The 14,320-nt window shown below is 42.1% G+C and overlaps 1 long non-coding RNA gene across 1 annotated transcript; it reads right to left on the reverse strand.

The window, feature by feature from the left end:
* Nucleotides 1-118: 118 nt before the first annotated feature.
* On the reverse strand, nucleotides 119-14,226 carry LOC102446361 (uncharacterized). The gene is made up of 4 exons (XR_332123.4): nucleotides 13,787-14,226; nucleotides 13,029-13,144; nucleotides 11,830-11,895; nucleotides 119-1,121 (listed from the first exon to the last, which is right to left on the reverse strand). It is a non-coding gene; the product is annotated as an uncharacterized LOC102446361 (long non-coding RNA).
* Nucleotides 14,227-14,320: the final 94 nt, after the last annotated feature.

Raw genomic sequence — 14,320 nt, forward strand, 5'->3', positions numbered from 1 at the left:
TTGCCAGAAGTGTTAATGGTTGTCATTAAAGCTGCCAAATCTCACTCTGCACACAGAGACTCTCACTGGAGTTTATAGAATCTGACACAAGAATGTTAAAGAAAACAGAGCACATATATGGAGAGTGACAGCTGATTATTTATTTTTACATATTTTTCAAAGTATCAATAAATCCATGTGAAACTTCATGGCTTGAGATGTTGTAAGAGCAGCAGAGAGCATGAATTATAATTTAGTTTCATTCACTTACAACACACAAACACACACAAAGAAATGCGTGCAGAATATATTCACAAAATGAACTTTCAATGATCAAAAGTACATCCATATCCAGCAAAGCCCTAGATAGGCGCTATTAAAAATAAAATTACAAAAGTGATACCCAACTCATCAAACATCCACAACTATTTCTATCCCTTTTCTGGCAGGAACAGTTCAGCAGGATGGTTTAAAGAATGATGTGTTTGATCCACGGCCATTTCCTCTACAGCAGAATTGTAATCACCTACAATTTTTTGCTGAGGATTGCAAGTTCTGATTCAAATCCATGAGCCTGTGCAATGCATTATAACAAACTCATGGAGCACCCAGAACCATTATTATAAATAGGGCTGGTAACACCACAGATTATTAAGGTTGCCCAGCACTTCCCATTATAAGATGCTGCTGACAGCTGCTTATAACTTTGACAAACTTAAACCATCTAGGTTAAAATTTTCCATGTTGGGTGTTTGCTTCGGGGTGATTACTGCAATTACTGTTATTTAATTTCAGCCAAAATGGCACAGCTATTTTTGAGAGCAAGGCTGTGAAAAATACACTGTTTTGCCCACTTCAACAAATCTGGCATCCTTCAGCACTCCCATCTTCTGAAGCAAGAGTCTAAAATTTGGCAAGAGTGTGACTGTTTGGGTCAGGGAGGTGCCTTTTGCTGCCACCATGAAAATCGGCAAAATTGGCCAAACTAAAAGTCTTTGAAAAACTGCAGTTTTCACATTCTCGGTATGGCCTTCTTAGATTTCAGGAGATAAATTCCCTGAAGATTCATTCCATCTGCACTACTCATGGTCCAGCCTGGGACTGAACAGGAATTTCTCTGCAACTGAAGCTTGTCCAGGCAGCTGAAATGAAAACAAGAGAGAAAGCCTCTTCTGTAACCTCAATGAACCTACAGCCTGGGCCCAGGCAACATGGAGGAAAAAGCTGCCTGATTCAAACATAGAAAGGATAAGAGTCAGACCATTGTGGAGGTGAGGAGGCAGGGGAAGTAGATCGGGACACAAAGGCTGGCAAGAGGCAGAAATTGAGAATGTACCCTGTCAAGATGAGGACGGGGAGAAGAAAATGGAATGAGTGGGAAATGGCGAGGGAGAGAGACAGCAACTGGCTGGTCAAGGAGACAGGGAAGGAGAATCACTGTGCGGCAGGAAGGAGCTGGGGGGAGGACAGGCAGATCTGATAAAAAGCCAATATACCAGGAAAGAGGACAAGCTGGATCAAAATGTTGGCGTAAGGAACTGAGGGGTAGGAAGCACTGAGATTGGACAACAGCCTTGAAAGGCAGATGGGGACTGGAAGCCAGTAGGGGCAGGGAATGGGGGTGAGGTGGGGAAAATGACTAGAGGCAAATGTAGGGGAGAGAAGCAGCAACTAGCACTGACTGGACAAGGAGACTGGGACAGGGATGAGAAGCCTGAGCGAGGAGATTGGGACTAGCTAGGTGAGGAGAACTGGACTGGGACAAGGATCCAGGGTGGCAGATGTAGGTGTGGTAGATCTAATGGTTTCAACCTTGCTGATGACCCAAGTTGGGGTCAGTATGATGCCACCCTATGGAATTTCTGATTTTTCAATTTGTTTGTTTTAAGAACCTAAGCAATTACACACACACACACACACACACAAAAACAACCACCTATATTAAAAAAACATTATTAAAGTTGCAAATCAGGCACTCCAAGTCAGGAAATATCATAATTAAGTTTGCCTGTTTAACTTGGCTCCCTTTTGTATTATGACACAATCTTTTAATTCTATGACCACACATGATTTTTTGCCATTTTGGTACTCTGGAAAATTTCCCCCGCAGAATCTTACCTCCAAACTTAGGGTTCAAACCCAGTCTGTGTCAATAGTGACAGAAAGCTATCCCCTGAAAACTCTTCGGTCTTGCTTTTCCTCCCCATTACTACAGCACCAGGGTATTTAATCAGATCATATGAAATGAGGGTATCCAGTTCCCAGTGAATATATCTCTATGTCAACAAAGCAATCACCTCCTACCCACACTGTGATCCCACAAGACAGGCCAAGACTGAATGGAAGATTAAACTTTTTTCCCAGTCAGTGCAGCTGATCCTCACAAGTCAGAACAGAAGCACACTAGCAGGGCAGGGCAAGAGAAGTTTGTGGTGCCCCAATCTCTCTCTTCTCTGTTCTGCGAACAAAGGCCGTCACTCTCCAGGGCCTGTCAATCTGGTGCCCTTCCTGAGCATTAAATTCAATATAAAAATAAACACATTTGTAATCTGTATTATTAACGGTATTATTAGTGACATGCCAGGAGAAAAGAATATTTCTCATCTCTTTTTAAAAAGTTTGTGGCATATTATCCCTTTAGAGTCTGGCATTTAAATAGAGTTGTTTTCTTTGTTTCCAATAACACCTCAGCCACAATTACTTAATAAATTATAAATCATGATGTCGTTTTTACGTAAATTCAGTTGTGTGTTCAAACACAGGATGAATGTTTGTGTACGCAAATGAACAAAGGATATGTTCAAAGGAGGCTGCAGTTCAAATCATTCCAAACTTTAAAGTGTTTTTACCCTGCTAATGGTTAAATATTACATCATTCTTTTTTTATTTAACAATTCATAATTTGGTTTAAGTTCACCTGTTGCCAACAACTAATTTCTGTTTAGCACAGCTTCATGGAAAATATGGTCATGTGTCAGCGTATAGTTCCTGCTTGATGTTGCATATAATTCTTATAATATTCTGAATGGCATGTGCTAATTATTTAATACAATAGCTCATCTTATGGAGCTGTACGGCTGTAAAAGAAGGGTGGTAATTACTCAGAATGGGACTGTCTAGTTGTGGGTTTTTTTGATTTTTTTGTTAAAAACAAAGTGTGGGAGGGAGAAATTTAAAATGAAATGAAAAAGGACCGAGCCAGTCAACAAATGCTGAAAGGGTTAATATTCTGAAGATTTTATTACTTGTAAGTCTGGAATCTAAGGCTTCCGAGGCAGATGCTGCAGCTTAGTGACATGAGCAGCAGTTATTAAATATATGTTCAGATTCTATTTTCTCTACTGCTTTCCACTTGAAGGGTAAAATCCTTGTCTCACTGAAATTAACAGTAAAACTTTCATTGACTTCAGTGGGATCAGGATTTCACCCTTAAATTCCCTGAACAGCTCACTTTGACCATGGTTACAGCACAGGAATTTGTTAACTTCTCCCCAACCCCTTTGAATCCTGCTGTTTTACGCTGCTCTGCTTCTCCCATACTTTCCAGTGCAGTCATTTAACCAGATATTTTGCCTACAAAAGCTCATGATACTATATATTTTTGTGAGTCTCTAAGGTGCCACACAACTATTTGTTTTCAAAAGTTGTTATTTATAGACCAGCATTGGTACCCTTCTGAGACTTTTAACCAGACAGGCAAAGCTTGTCTAAGGCGATGGCTACACCACCAGCCACCACACATTGCCATGCCAGTTCTCATCTGGACTAGCACACTAAAAATAGTAGCGTAGACTTAGGCACACGGGCAGTCTAGTACAAAGCCTCCTTGACCCATGGGGTACATACTCAGAGCAGCTAGGCCATGGCACCGTTGCATATGCTATGGCAGCTATACAACTATTTCTTCACAGTCTGCTCTTTTCTTAACTATCTTGAGTAGTTTAATATCAACTGCAATAAAGTTGAGAGAGTATTAAAAAAATCAGATGAATATTCCTTTTAAGTCAGAAATAAATAAACTATACTCATATTTGCAGCTCTCTTTGAACAACTACAGGACTCATGCAACCAAGATTTACACCCCAAATATTCAGGGAAAGTGAATCTTCAAGTTCCGTACTCTACTAGTCACAGAGAGGCAATTTAAAATTGAACTTCCCAAATGCTTATCCAGAAAGTTTACTGTCAAGGCTATGTTCATCCAGACAGAAGACACAAACAATGTCATGGAACTTTGTGTTATCAATTACAACTTAGCCAAGCAGTTCAAATTTTCAGTTTTAGGTACGGAATTGCAAGTCGCAGAATAAACACATTCAAGAAAAACTCCATCTAATAATTTCCTATAATGAATATATTTTCAGGAACTTGTGATTTGCTCATGGACACTTGTGTAAAGAGGTGAATAATTTATTCACTCAGATCTACTGATTGATTAGAAGGTGACATTTTATATATCGAAATGTCCCACTGAGGAGTCAGGTCACTACTGATCTTGAAAATGGTTCAACAAATTTCTCTGGAATTTCTCTGAAAAGGTAGAAGCCATTAAGGAAAGCTTCAGTCCAACAGGAAACTTATACAACATTGTATCAAAGTCTAAAAACAGAGTTTATAGCAAAATGTAGTCCCAACATTTACTTACAGTGAGCTTGCACCTGCTTTCATTGATGTGAACAACAGAATTGCCACAGACTTCAAATGGAACTGAACATTAAAACTATGTGCTATTTGTACTACATTTATTTTCTATAACTGATCATTCAAATTCTGTAATTATTTTTATAATACTTTATGACAATGGTGTCCAACACGCTAGCCACTAGCCACATGTAGCTATTTGACTGGTATGGCCAGTTCGCTATGGCAGTAGCCTGTTTCAGAACTGGTTGGACACCACGCTTTATGACATACTGTTAAAAAGTTGCTACAACATATAAAGTTGAGGAATATACAACTTTTGGACATTGACAAATATAATAATGAAGAGCCAGATCCTCAGCATCTCTAAAAAGCAAATATACCTAGTGAGGCTTGGGTTTCTACTTTACTATGTACCTGAGCATCTATCACGTTTGCAAGCTTTTCACTGCAAATATGAAGGCCAGAAACATTTTTTTTTAAATGAAGATGCAATTCTCACTTGGCTCATCTTACTCCAGAATTGAGGCCAGCTCTGCAAACTAGTATCCTACCCCCTGGATTATACTACCTCTTTTATGTCAACCTGCTTGGCCAAGCAACAAAAAACTGTTTCTAATGCTTCAATGTATTATAAGCAAACAATATAAATTAGGGTTGGGTTGTGTGTGTTTGTTATTTTTTACTTGATTTTTAAGACATCTAAACTAGCAAGCTTACTTCCAAATAGCCTCAGTATTCACAAGAATTCCAAAGTAATGTCTACATTATTTTCAGATTAAGAAAAGAAAGCTGAGAAAAAAATATTGTTGGAATGTATAGTTTTCTAATAAATTTTTGTGCCTTCATCACATATACTATTGCTTTCAATAATTAACAAATGAGATTAAATGCTAACTGGTTTAAATCTGTCAAAATATTTTAAATAAGGGGAAGAGCTCTTCTATTTTGTTAAGTATCACTATTTACTTTATTAGGTAATAACAACCTTACCTTTTGTCTACAATAGTTAATAGTAAATGGTTAGAGCTTGCCAAAGAGCAAATAAATCATTACACTAAATACAGGTTGTCAGGCTACTTTAGTACCTTGTACACTCCATTTTGCTTAGATAAATGGCTTAGAATGGGTCTTATTGTCTCTGTTATTTTCTAGAAAGGTTATGGCTTTTTTGTTAAGCATTGTTTCATATCAGAGTAATAAAAATACAGGTACTCAGATGTTACATAAATATCTAGATTTTAGACTGATGCCCCTGCTTGTTTGCAAGGATTTGATAAGATAATGTGATGAAATATCCCAAATAAATAATCCGAGTGCATATGTGATGTAAGGAGGATTGTCAGGTATTAGTAAACAAATAAACAAAATAATGTGAAGCGAGAGCTGTTTGGATACTACAGAAACAGTGATCAGAGACATTCCTTCAAGTTCTGAAAGAAGTCTGCTTTGATCATGTTGATCCCCCAATTAGTATGCGCTGATCAGATTTCCAAAAGAGTTCCATTCTGCTGGAGACACTAAAGTGGAATTCAGCCAGATTTTCAAATATTGTTCAGTGCACTGGATCATGGAAAATCTGGCCCCACCTATTGGAGTTGAGCATTTGAAAATCTGGCCCATGGTGATTGTCACTATTGTGCAGAACAACCACCCCAGGCCTATACATCGCTCAAACTGCACGTAAGATTGTGAACATTTGCACTCACAGTTTTTTTGTTCCTATAGATCTTTGGAGAATGGCTGCTCCTTGTCCTAATCCTCTCTCCTCCCCCGTATGTGCAATTTTGGGAGAAAAGGTAATTGCACACAAACAACAATATATTCTATCCACTGTTCAATTCCTTATTTTCCTGCTTTAAAAGCTTCAGCCATCTGATGAGGGTCACTGAGAAGAAACAATGCCAAATGACCATGGTGAACAATCACACACCACCAATAGCAAATAGCTGAAGAGCACAGCTCACAAAATAACCCCACAGGCTGCAATTTGTTTGCATAAACTAATTGTCAAACACTCGAAAGTAAGGAGTACGGCAGCAGGAAGCAGGATCACGTCATGAATGATTTGTGAACAAAAAAAAAAGGCTCAATTAATTGGATCATTTATTCACACTGAATAAATGTGTCTACTCTTAACTAAATGCTTTCCTCTTCTTTCCCTTTTTAAGGACTGAAGTATACATTGTTCCACAAGTAAGGCACTTTTTCTTTGTAAGGGTATATTTTCCCATGTACTCTCAAGAGTGTAGAATTTAATTCAGCAGCTTCACTTATGGAAGCTGCAAGGCTAAAACAGCACCAGTAGTAGTTCAAACAATGCTGCAAACCTTACACTTCCAGGGGCACCCAGGTTGTGTCCTGCATCAGTCCTTCCCCAACCAAGATAAGTTGAATGCTGGTGACATATTTATTACTTATGCTCTAGTGCCACAAGGTAAGTTACATAAATACCTTCCTGCTGACAAGAGATTTCTGTACATTAAGCAGAGTAGTACAGGGCAAGTCAGTGTGAGAAGGGAGAAGATTGCAACAGAGTATGCCTACTCTGCAAGGGTGTGTCTAGACTACAGGGGTTTTTCGAAAAAAGTGACCCTTTTTCGAAAAAACTAGATTGCTGCCACGGTCTTTTAAAATTAAATCGAAAGAACGTGGCAGTTTTTTCGACCACAGAAAACCTCATTTTACAAGGAATAATGCCTTTTTTGAAAGTGCTCTTTTGAAAAAAGCCATTATTGAACGCAAACAGTGCTTTTTCAAAAGAGAGCATCCAGAATGCCTGGGTGCTCTCTTTCAAAAAAGCGGCTCTCTTTTTCGAAAATACTGGTTGCTGTCTAAACAATCTCTTTCAAAAGAAGCTTTTTCGAAAGATTCTTTCGGAAAAGGCTTGCAGTCTAGACGTAGCCCAAGTGAAGGTGTGACTGCAGTGCAGGTAGGTATACCAATGCTAGCTTTAATCTAGCTGGAACAGCTTACAATTGCAGCAATAGCAGCACAGACTCCAGTGTGGGTCAGCAAAATGCCTACGTATCCAGAGTATCTGGTGGGTGTGTACCAGCGATGGCATGTCTTCATTACCACAGTTACCAATGGCAACTAGATTAAAGCTAGTGGGGCTTGACCACTGTGCTGCAATCACACCTTCATTGGCAGTGTATTAGTATCCTGTGGCCTGGCATCCAAGGAGTCCACTTGGATGGAAATGCAAGGGCCTCCAAACTTACTTAAAGCAGCTGTGAGCATTACTCCACAGAATAAAAATGTAAGGGGCTAACAGCTAAAAACCAGCACTGCATTGGACACACATTTGAATATATGTTTTAGACAAAACCAACTATTCTTCAACTGCCTTAATTTTCCCTTCCATCTTGTTACATTTCATGTTGTGAAAGGTGCTCAGGTTTTACAAATTCTAGAAATACTCTGTGTATCACAGCTATTTAGTAGATTCCTCTTTATGATAATTCAACCTGTTCAGGTTTGGTTCCTTCCCCCCCCCCCCCTCTCTTTTTCAGACATCTTAATTAGTCTAATCCTGACTGGTCTCTTTCCAATGTTCCTGTTGGCACAGCAGGATTTCAATTAACATTCTGTTTTAGTACTGCAAATGCCCCTGTTCAGAATTTTTGTAAAAAATATGCTATTTTGGATGCTATCTCTCGCCTTTTTTCTTCCTCAAAAATTGCTTAGCTTCTAAAAAGTTTCAGAGGCAGTGGTGTTCTGCCAATTTGTGCTTTTGGAGTTTATCAGAAAAGAGTCCTGTTTTGTTTTTTCATTTGATCATTATATTCTTTGCCTACTCTGACCACATCACCCATTCCAAGTGACTCGCTCCTAGTTTCATGGCAATAGGTTCACGCTTCTTAGCCTCCCCTTTAAAGCGCCTTATGATTCTGCCCTTCCTTGTCTACTCTTGTCTCTTAGTGAATTTCCCCCTTCTGACCTTTAGCACCTCACCCACAATGCCCTAGCAAGCTGCTCCTCATCCTGCCCCATACCTGAGGACCACTTGCTCTGACCTGAGCTGTGAGGTGATTACCCATTCTTCTTTGAAGTCTAGCCATAAAATACAACTCAGCTGTAATGCACATAAGAAATCAACTAATTAATGATGGCTACATTGAAGGGCAGACGGTATAGTTAACATTTATTTTAGAATACTCCAAAACACGTTATTTTTTGCAACTATTTAAATCAAAACTGGATAGACTCTCCTAAGAGGAGAGCAATGTGGCTATGTGGATTGGGTCTCATCAGACTGAGTTCTAGCCCTGACTCTATCAATTAATTTGGGAAAGTCATTTCACCTCTGTTTCCCTTCCCACTCCAGTCTGTCTTGGCTAGTTAGACAGTAAACTCTTCAGAGCAGAGGTCTCTCTTTCATGGTGTCTGTACAATCAATGCACAATAGTGCCTTGATTTTGATTGGGCATCAAGTGATTATATATGTATTACTCTCCCCCATCACTGGTCTCAGATTTTAAGCTCTTTAAACCAAGGACCATGTCTTCATATGTTTGTACAGAATCTTAGGGAAAACCTAACTACAGCATGTTGGCACCACCATGATATAAATATTATTAAATAAGTAGCCAGAGCAATATTGTTCCACCATCACTTAAAACCCAGACAAAGTAGATCACACACATCCACCTGTAGAAAACAGCAAGCAGATTCCTGGCTTGAGCTACAATTAACTGCCTAGCCGTTAATCTTTCACTGCCGTCTGGCATTGCTTAGGTTGACAGCCCCCTGTGGGCACCCAGAGACTACTCATTTTCACAAACATGCCCATTTGCTGTTAACTTGTTTCTCGCCCCAATGCTATTCTCTGTTGCACCTAGTCTTAATCCTAGATTGGGAGCCCTCTAGGGCATGAACAGCATTTGTTTTTGTTCTGTTGTAATGGGCCCTAATCCCTGACTAGAGCCCCTAGGTATAAATAATAATCATCATTTAATTGAGCATAGTACTATTCCTATCACTAGCAGGTCCCACATGATCAGATAATCCTACAAATCAACAGTACAGAAAATAAATAGCTAAATACACAGGTAAAACACATGAATACAAGAAGGACAGTGCATAACAAGGATAGGTTAGAGCAGGGACCGGGAGTACATTCTCTTTGGTTCTATACCCAACTCTGACATTGACTCCCTAAACAGCTTTGTGCAGCATCTATAGCTCCCATCAATTTCATCTGGGACTGTGGATGCTCATCACATCTGAAAAACAGGCCCAAGCTCTCCATGCTCCAACTATCCCATCAGTAAATAGGACATAATGATTGCCTTTTTCATAGGCATGTTGAAAAATACACCCATACTTCATATCTGTAAAAAGCACTGAGAACCCTGCAGAAGCATTAAAGTATGATGCGCAACCAAAGAGTACATCTACACAGCAACATTATTTCAGAATAACTGACACTATTTTGAAATAATATAGCGCACATCAGAAACCACAAGCCGCTATCCTTTAAAATAATTTCAAGGTCGAGGTCTTCTCACTCCGACTCCTGTAACACGAGGAGTAAGGGAAGTCGAAGGAAAAGTGTTCTTCCTTCAACTTTCTGCTGTGTGGATAGCACCAAAAGCCAAATTAAGCTATTTCGACATCAGCTACACAATTGATTTAGCTGAAGTTACATATCCTAATTTGACTTTTGTCCTGCAGTGTAGACGTGCCGTAAGAATTTAGATGGGAGTTTTCAGCAGGCAAATCTGCTGCAAATTGAAAACATAGGTCCAGATGTGAAATAGGAGGAAACAGATGAGACCTTGCAGGAATCCTCACAGTATGTGACTCAGCAAAGGGTGACCAACAAAGCAAAGATTGTGTGAATTCATTTCACAGGAGTCCAATATACTCTGCAGAATTTTATACCTAATAACCCAACTACCAGGATCCACCATGAGCTACCAGAATGTGTCAACAAGTCTGAAAGGTAATTTTTCTTCCTGTGTTACGGTCCTACTAATGCTTCCATCCCACACATTTCCCAAAAATGGGGCCAGATCACCTGCCCTGAGGCATGAGCTGACAGGTCTCGCTGTCAACTTAATCCCACAAATCACCTAACAGGCTGGAGTCATCCATGCAGAGACTCTGTGCCTTCAACAGCAGCTCAGGAGACCCAATGTCCCCATCACCCCTGCCTTAAATTCCCACGAAAATGGGTGTCATTAAGCTACACTGCAGAAGACTGTCCAGTTAGAGGCTGCCTCGGAACCCCCCCCACCACAAAACTCATGGTAATACAGCATGCGCTGCAATACCTTGCCTGTGTTATCTCGTAGGGCCAATGCAGGGACAACATGCATTTTTCCCATCCCTTTCCTATCCAGGATGGAAGCACCAACTCCAGCCAGTCCAATCCAAACTCCAGCGTTCCCAATACCCCGGGGGAAGGGAAGGTCACTATTAAAGAGACATGGGACCCAGCTTGTCCATGTGAGGATTAGTAATAGGGTAGCTAGCTGCATGCAGAATTCCCTGTGTGTGTGGACCCAGTGACCACTATCAGATGTAAAGAGCACAAGCTTACTAAAGTGTCAGAGACCATTTAGCATCATGGCCTGTTATTAGTGGGCTGTTGAGTTTATGGTGGAAATTATGTACGTTTACTTTTATTAAGTCTTAAAAGACAATATGTGAACTGAGTTGTTTGCTCACTTTCTATTATGAGCACGCAAACACATGCATGCTTTTAAAAAAATTAATTCGTGGTTCCAGCAGGTAGGGGAGGTACCTGTAGCTAGTAATGGTAAGGAAGAGATATGTGGGATCTTCCTTTGAGTATAAAATTCTTCTGTATATTAAATGACCTGAACAAAAGAGAAATTAAACATAATACTATGCCACGGTACTATGACATAAGTGTCAACCTAGAATTTCAAATACAATTATAAGAGTCTTATAATAATTATATAGGGTGGCAAACATGGCTCCAGGGCAAACATGTGTGGCAAGAAATGACTAATGGCATTTTGCAGAAAGGCAGCCAAGGCTGACCCTCCTATGTATCATTTTGTGGTAGGATCAAAAGCAGTGGAAAGGTTAAGAGCAGTTAATGTTAAACACTGACCCATCTCTCCACAATCTTTTCCATATTCATAGCAAACTATCATCCATATTCATGCAACAAGATTAGTACCTTCACCATACAGAGGTTAACAAAAATTGAGATTTTACTTCTTTTATGACCTTATTTGGTGCAATGACAGCAGCTCCCAGGGCATGGAGCAGGACATCAATTAGGTCTCTGTAACACTGGGGAGGATAAGTGAGAAGAAAAATTACAACAGCTGCTGGATAATATTTAGATATTATATATATGCATTCTGTGGCCCCAAAACTGCAGCGGATCCATACAGGCAAGGCAACAAGACTTCAGAGGGAGTCTGCCCAGATGCAACACTCTGCCGGCACTGATCAGATTGCAGGCCTATATGTACATACTTAGTTGCGAGCTGAATGTGCATTCCTCCTACAGCCAACTGTCAAAGTGAATTCCTTATGTGCAGTATCTGTGGAATTAGGGCCTATGGTAATATAAACCAAGATCCTGTTGCAGCAAGAACCACACAAGCAGAATCCACACTCATACAGTTCTCACAGTAGCACCAGGGCTATCCATTACCATCTAGCAGAAAGCCATCTACTAAAATTGTGGAATGTTGTTCCTCCTGCTCTTCCTGCATTCTGCTTTTTACCCTCTCTTTTTGCCTGGTGAGTGAGTTCAGCAGGGATGGAGGGTGCTCAGAACTTCACAGAATCCAGCCCACAGTTGTTATCTTCCCATTGGCCTCTTCTCAGTGTCTGTTGTCTCCAATACCATTTCTTTATTATTTAAGAAGTGTTTTAATGTTCTTTTCATTTTATTCTTTCAAAACATTTGTTCCTCATCATTCTCATTCTGCCTTTCCTAGTCTATTTTTCTCTCTTATTTAGTATTAACTTCTACTCGGTTTTATTCCTCCACTGCGAGGTGCTTTTTTAAACTTGAAGCTGAGAATTTCAGATGACACTAGAGGCAGTGGACACCTTTCTCACCCTTTCACAGCTGAATGTGCCAAAAATTAGTTTTCCCTGCAAACTGAGGTTTTTTTCCTTGGTACCTCTATTGAAACAAAATTTGTTTCACCAACACAATGTCGTGGTCTGCCTTTTTTCCCTTAAAAAACCTGCTTTCCATCCCTCCAGTATCACATTCTCCAATGCATTTCAATAGGAATCATGTGTCTGTTTTGCACTCCACCCCACTCATCATTAGTGTAACAGTTGCATAGAGATAGGGGAGTCTCCATAGGCTTAACTAATAGCTTTCTAGTATTATTAGTCACTGATTTATAGCTCTGAAAGCATTATTAAATATGGACCCAATCCTTCAAGGGATTACTCACATGAAACGCCAGTTTGACTCCACTGGGGCTTAGGGCTTGCAGAGCTAAGTTCTGTATGAGTGAGTACAGCAGCCCACTTCCACTCCACGTGAAAGGCAACCTGGCCGAGGTGCCACCTGCAAGCAATCACAGAACAGCTTTGGGGACAGAGAACGGGGAGTTTATCAGCTAAGAGGCAACGAGGGAGTTGAGGCTTCTCTCGGCCAAAGCCAGGCAGAACAGTGAAACGTGGAGCTCAGCTGAACACTTCTCCCCCGGGCCTGTGAAACACTATAGAGGGACCTGAATGGCCACAAGCAGCCAGCCCTTCGGCTGCCGGCGTCACCGAAAGCAGCGGACCTCAACTCCCCGGCCCCGTGCGGGGACTTTCGAGGCCGAAGCAGGGCCCGCTGCGGCCTGCCCCTTGGCCCAGCGCTGGCTCCGGCATCTGAGGCTGCCCGTGGCCACTTGAGCAGCGCTGGGCTACTGCTGCCAGCCCTCCGCTTGCCAGCGCTGGCGCCGCTGCCAGCTCTTCCCTCTGCCTGGTAGCCAGGGGGCCCTGCGCCACCTACACCCAGTGGCTGCTACGCCCTACCCCCGAGCCCCTGCCTTCCTCCCTGCGGCGGGAGCCGGGCTGGGAAGGCAGGAAGCCGAGGCGCGATCGGGCACGATAAGGAGCCGAGCGGGCGGGCAGCGAGCGCTCCCGCGATCGCAACCAGCCCGACCGCCCCCTCCCGCTGCGGCCGGTCTGGCACTGCAGCCCGCGTGGAGCTCGGCACCTGGGGGCTGCGCTTGCACAGTGCCGGAGATTTCGGGCTGAGATTAGGTGAGCGGCAGCAAAGCGAGTGGGGCCGGGCTGGGGCCGGGGCCCGGGTGCGCGCTCGCTCGTTCGCTGCCGCTGCTGCTCTGCAGGCAGGAGAGTTTGGAAAGTGCTCGCTGCAAGTTGACTGCGGTCGAGAAGCCGCGGGCTCCAGTCCCGCTCGCTCTTCAGAGCCGCTCAGGTCCCAGCCTCTCCCCTTCCTCCGCAGCAGGCTGGTCGGGGGCGGAGAGGGAGCAGGTCTGAGGCTCCCCCCGCCAAAACAAAAGGCAAATCAGAAACTTCCCTACACAGATCCCTCTGTAGCAGCTGATTAGTGCTCTGGCACCTGTCTGTCCCCATCCCGTCTTGCTTCACTCACTGGCTCGCAGGATTTGAGCTCCCCCTACGTGATTTGCAACGGCGGCCAAACCCTGACAATTGCGGAATCGGGCTCGAGCGTTTTAAAAGCGCTTCCTCGCCTGCTCAAGTCAATAGGAGTTCTTTGCAGTTGCTC

The sequence above is a fragment of the Pelodiscus sinensis genome, chromosome 4, assembly GCF_049634645.1.
Source record: "Pelodiscus sinensis isolate JC-2024 chromosome 4, ASM4963464v1, whole genome shotgun sequence".
Taxonomy (NCBI): domain Eukaryota; kingdom Metazoa; phylum Chordata; order Testudines; family Trionychidae; genus Pelodiscus; species Pelodiscus sinensis.